Raw genomic sequence first — 6,000 nt, forward strand, 5'->3', positions numbered from 1 at the left:
ATTCATAAATGGATCAAACAAACATTTTCTCTCATTGAATTGACTCCAAAGCATGGTGCGCAGAAACAGAAATTTCTAAGTGTTGCAATAAATGATACAGGGATGGAATGATGAAACGCTAATGTTAGCAATTATTGTAGGATTAGATGGAATATAGATTTACCACATGCATTGAAACGTGTGAAAGCAACAGCAAACATTTCAACAACAGAACAAGCACTCTCCACTGGCGGGAGTTTGGAGAGTCTGTCACATCTACTCCCGCTCGATGTTGCCGGTTTACTAACCACTTGTCCTAGCAATCATCATTACGCACACCTAGTACCATCGTTATGCGTACCTGCGCCTCATTATGAGGCACACCTGGACTCCATCACTACACTGATTACCTCCCCGAGATCTGTCACTCCCTTAGTTCCATTCCCCAGGCAGTATTGGTTATGTGTTTCATGTCCAGATGGTACTTCTGTTTTGTATAGGTCTATGTTTCTTGTATTATTAAACTCACCACCTGCTTTTCGACTCGCAGCGTCTCCATACAGAATACTGCCTCGACAAATGGAAGTAGCAGGGAATCAGGGCATCTCCCAGACGGTCGACGAACAGGGATACCTACTTTGTCAACACCACGACCAGCTGGCACAACTGGGGACGGCGATGGATGAGGTCCTTCGCGTTATTCAACATCTCGAAAATACTCGAGCGGCATTGCCTTCAACTAGCGGAGGATACTCTACTGCCAGTCGACCCAGTGAGCCAGCACACCAGTCCATTCAGCAGTCCGCCCAGGTCAGCGATGCCCGTTTGTCCCTCCCGGATAAATATGACGGAACCTCATCTAAATGCTGTGGCTTCCTACTCCAGTGCTCCCTTTATTTTGTGCACCAGCCCATCTGGTGCACAAAATAGCCCCTACCACCGAGAGGTCAAAGGTTGCCACGGTTATTTCTCTGCTGACTGGGTGGGAGTTGGAGTGGGCTACGGCCGTCTGGGAGAGAGGGGAGGAGCTGGCTTCGTATGAGAGGTTCATGGCTCTGTTCAGAGGTATCTTTGACCATCCACCGGAGGGCAGAGTGGGGGGTGAGTGCCTACTCCCACTACGGCAGGATGACCAGACCGCTGCAGAGTACGCGCTCACCTTCCGGACAGTAGCAGCATCCAGCGGATGGAATGAGCCGGCACGCCATTCAGAAGAGGACTGCGTGAGGAGGTCCAGACGGAACTGGCATGTAGAAACGACAACCTCTCCTTGGACGCACTCATCGCGATGGCCATCCATCTGGATAACCTACTTCGGGAGCATCGGTACCCTCATCGCTTCTCTCCCTCCGTGACCATTCTGTATCAGAGCCTGAACTCATGGAGGTAGGGGTCACGCGCCTCTCCGCAGCTAAGCGACGCAGATGGAAACAGCTGGGGCTCTGTCCCTATTGTGGTCAAGGGGGGAACCAGCTTCAGCAGTGTCCGGTACTCAGGATCACGTGATCTTCCACCTCCTGGGGTAGGTGAGAATATCACTTTCCACCAAACCCTTTTTAGTGTCACTCTCACTAGCTGGCTGTCCCTCATGTACTGTTTCTACAGTGCTAGTAATTTCCGGTGCCGCGGGGTACTTTATTGACCTGGCCTCCTCTCTGGACATCACCTCATACCCACTCTCCTCTCCCAGTTCAAGCCCTTGATAATCGGCCACTAGGATCCGGAACCATCACACACATCACCATACCACTCACCCTCACAGTGGAGTCCAGCCATCAGGAAAACATTACCTTCATCATTAGTGCACCAGCTCACAAGATCATCATCGGCCTCCCATGGCTCCAATGCCATAACCCCACCATCTCATGGTCGAGGATGAGAGTCACGAACTGGGCTACCGAATGCCGGAGCACCTGATTTCCCATTCCCTGTGGTTCCACGTCGGTTGAGAGTCCTGTGGTTGCCCTTCAGCCCAACATCCCGGAGGTATACCAGGACCTGCGGGAGTTTTTTTCCCAAAACCCTCGCCACTTGTCTCCCTCCTCATCGCCCCTGTGACTGTGCCATCGACCTGCTTGCAGGCTCTGCGCCACCGCGCAGGCGCATCTACCGTCTGTTGGTGGCAGAAACCAAGGCCATGGAGGAGCACAGTACATCCATGAGGCGCTCCAACAAGGTTTCATCCGCACGTCCACTTCTCCTGCGTCTGCAAGCTTCTTCTTCGTGGCGAAAAAGGATAGAGGATTACGTCCATGTATTGATTACAGAGGACTAAATGATATCACCACCAAATACCGTTACCCTCTCCCATTGGTGCCCGCAGCTATCGAACATCTCCGCGGGGCCCGGTTCTTTACCAAATTGGACCTGCGGAGTGCATACAATCTCACCCTTATCCGGGAGGGGGGTGAATGGAAGATTGTCTGGTCACTACGAGTACTTGGTGATGCCTTTTGGCTTAGCCAATGCTCCGTCAGTGTTCCAGGCATTTGTCAACGAGGTGTTCCCAGACATGCTTGGACGGCAAGTGGTCATCTACAGTGGGGCAAAAAAGTATTTAGTCAGCCACCAATTGTGCAAGTTCTCCCACTTAAAAAGATGTGAGAGGCCTGTAATTTTCATCATAGGTACACTTCAACTATGACAGACAAAATTAGAAAAAAAATCCAGAAAATCACATTGTAGGATTTTTTTATGAATTTATTTGCAAATTATGGTGGAAAATAAGTATTTGGTCAATAACAAAAGTTTCTCAATACTTTGTTATATACCCTTTGTTGGGAATGACAGAGGTCAAACGTTTTCTGTAAGTCTTCACAAGGTTTCCACACACTGTTGCTGGTATTTTGGCCCATTCCTCCATGCAGATCTCCTCTAGAGCAGTGATGTTTTGGGGCTGTTGCTGGGCAACACGGACTTTCAACTCCCTCCAAAGATTCCAAATCACCCCCCTTTATTAGAGACAACTTGTATAGTTACAACAGTACAGTAACAAATAGCTGTATAGTGCTGTAAAAGAGGTCTGTATTGAAAATGGCGATTTTAATGACGCAAACCTTAGATACATGATCTATATAATGAACAGTACAGTAGAAAATAGCTGTATAGCGCTACAATGAAAAAACGGTTTTGGTAACAGTCGACAATATGTTTTCCTCCAAAAAACGATTGAATGTGTCACGGCTGTTGAAGGATGAGGACCAAGGTGCAGCATGGTGAGCGTACATTTTACTTTATTTAAGAATGACGCCGACAAAAAACAATAAACCATACAAAACAAACCGTGAAGCTAAAGGCAATAGTGCCAACAAGCAAAGGCACCTTCCCACAAAGAACGGTGGGGAGAAAAGCTACCTAAGTATGGTTCCCAATCAGAGACAACGATAGACAGCTGTCCCTGATTGAGAACCATACCCGGCCAAAACATAGAAATAGAAAATCATAGAAACACAAAACATAGAATGCCCACCCCAACTCACGCCCTGACCAAACCAAAATAGAGACATAAAAAGGATCTAAGGTCAGGGGGTGACAGAATGACAAGTCTTCATGATATCACACCAGGTCTTATTAGCAGAGTGTCTGAGGATTCCAAATCATCCCCCTTTATTGGAGACAACTTCTATAGAATTAACAGTACAGTAACAAATAGGTGTATAGCACTGCCACAGATCTTCATTGAAAGTCACAATTCTCCTTCAGCGGTGGCCATGGTTTTCTACCGAAACAAAAGATCATAATGACGCAAACCATGATCTTATAACACTGGATCCTATTAGTACAGTCTTTTAGGATTCCAAATCACCACCTTGATTGTAGAAAACATCTATAGAAGTAACAGCACAGTAGAAAATAGTTGTATAGTACTGTAAAACAGGTCTGTATTGAAAATGACGATTTTCGGCAGTGGTGGCTGTAGGAAAAATACCCTAATGATGCAAATCTGAATTGTATAACACTGGATCCTATTAGCAGAGTGTCTGAGGATTCCAAATCACCCCCTTTATTAGAGACAACTTCTAAAGAATTAACAATACAGTAGCAAATAGCTCTATAGTGCTATAATGAAAAATGGTATTGATAACAGTTGACTTGATTTTCATCCAAAAAACTATTGAATGATGCAATCTTCATCGTATGACACCAGATCCTATTAGTACAGTCTCTGAGGATTACAAATCACCCTCTTATATTAGAGACAACTTCTATAGAATTAACAATACAGTAACAAATAGCTGTAAAGTGTCCAACAAAGATTCGCTCTCCAGGGAAGAGGTAAGGAAGAACAATGGCGGACTGAAGACAGCAGAGCAGAATGCCTCAAGATAAAAACGTAATTTTCAGTATCTGTAAATCTGACAAAATATCAGCACTTCACTCCACATACTTGTATACTCATGGGCAATAACCTTCAATCTGGATAACAACACAAAACAAATGATAAGGCTTGAGAAATGTATCGACCAACATTACCAACACAGTCAATACCAAAACATGTCGGAGAGTAAGCGTGGAGAACCAAATCCCAAAAGAAAACGAAACTCCTCAACTGACAGACAATTTATGCTTTTCACCACCTAGAATGGTAAGTGTAGAAACCGACTTGCTAAAGTCGATAAATTATAAATTGGGCATACTTGAACTATCAGTAAAGATATGAAGGAGTTGTAGGTGAGTCTCGAGATGAGTTACAATGGAAAAAAGAAACAAACAAGCTAAAAGGCAGTCAATACTATTGAAATGTACGTTAAAGTACTTAAAAAAGAGAACATGTTTGAGACAAAGCCTTATTTGAAAGACAGACTAGATCTATGCAAGATATGATGGTACTTACCGGTATTAAAGAGAATGAGGATGAAGATCCAGAGAGTGTGATGAAAGATTTCCTGGTTAAAGCCATAGAGATCCCAGGCGATACTGTCGACAAAATCAATCTCGAACATGTACAGTACATCGTTTCAGACAGAGAGGACAGCGATACAAGCGGCCAACTGTTGCCAAATTTGCATTCTTTAAGGATAAAATAATGGTTAAACACCTGGGAAAAAGACTCGCTGTCACGAAAATAGGCATGAATGATCCGTTCACGAAGGAAATTGCAGAACGGCCAAAGTTGTACCCACTCTTCAAAGTGAATAGAGTAAAAGGGAAACGTAAAGCTCTCGTAGTTGATAAACTGTACATTGATAACCAACTGTTCCGAGACACCAGAATACCCTGGCTATTGTAACGGCTGTCGTCGGTGGAAGGAGAGGCCCAAAGCGCAGCGTGGTTAGTGTTCATCTTAATTGAATCATAAACCAAAAACTGAACACTTCAAATACAAAACAACAAACGTGAAAACCGAAACAGTTCTATCTGGTGCAGACACACAAAGACTGAAAACAACCACCCCCAAAACACAATAGAACACAGGCTACCTAAATATGGTTCCCAATCAGAGACAATGACTAACACCTGCCTCTGATTGAGAACCATATCAGGCCAAACGAGAAACCCCACATAGAAACCGAAAACATAGATAATACCCACCCAACTCACGCCCTGACCACACTAAAACAAAGAAAATACAAAAGAACTATGGTCAGAACGTGACAGCTATTCTAAATAATACAAAGTCCCCATAGAGGAGTCGAATAATGGAACACCCAACAACCATGGTAGGGATTGTAATAAAAAACATGAAAACAATCAAATACAACAATTGATAAATAAATAAACTACAAATACACTACACCATTCAAAATAGGGAATGTTGTAAAATAATTAGTATTTGACTTTCTATTTATAGTATTTATAAATAGACAACAGACAGCATTAGAAGAAAGGACAATGATTGAAATAATACATCTTCAAACATAAGGAACTGGAACACAAGTACTCAAAAGCCCGAAATAAGGTAGGAATCAACATGGTAGAGATAAAAACAGAGGACATAGAAGGCACAGTATGTCGGGGGAGTGTGGTTGTAATGGAAGATGGGGTGTGTGCCAGACCCCATGTGTGTTTGCGAGCAGGATT

At 44.0% G+C, this 6,000-nt stretch overlaps 1 long non-coding RNA gene across 1 annotated transcript; it reads right to left on the bottom strand.

Annotated features, from left to right (window-relative positions):
• Positions 1-3,195: 3,195 nt before the first annotated feature.
• LOC139569718 (uncharacterized) lies at positions 3,196-4,902 on the bottom strand. Its single transcript, XR_011673935.1, has 2 exons — positions 4,814-4,902; positions 3,196-3,697 (listed from the first exon to the last, which is right to left on the bottom strand). It is a non-coding gene; the product is annotated as an uncharacterized lncRNA (long non-coding RNA).
• Between the last annotated feature and the right edge of the window lie 1,098 nt (positions 4,903-6,000).

This window comes from Salvelinus alpinus, chromosome 3 (assembly GCF_045679555.1).
Source record: "Salvelinus alpinus chromosome 3, SLU_Salpinus.1, whole genome shotgun sequence".
NCBI classification, from domain to species: domain Eukaryota; kingdom Metazoa; phylum Chordata; class Actinopteri; order Salmoniformes; family Salmonidae; genus Salvelinus; species Salvelinus alpinus.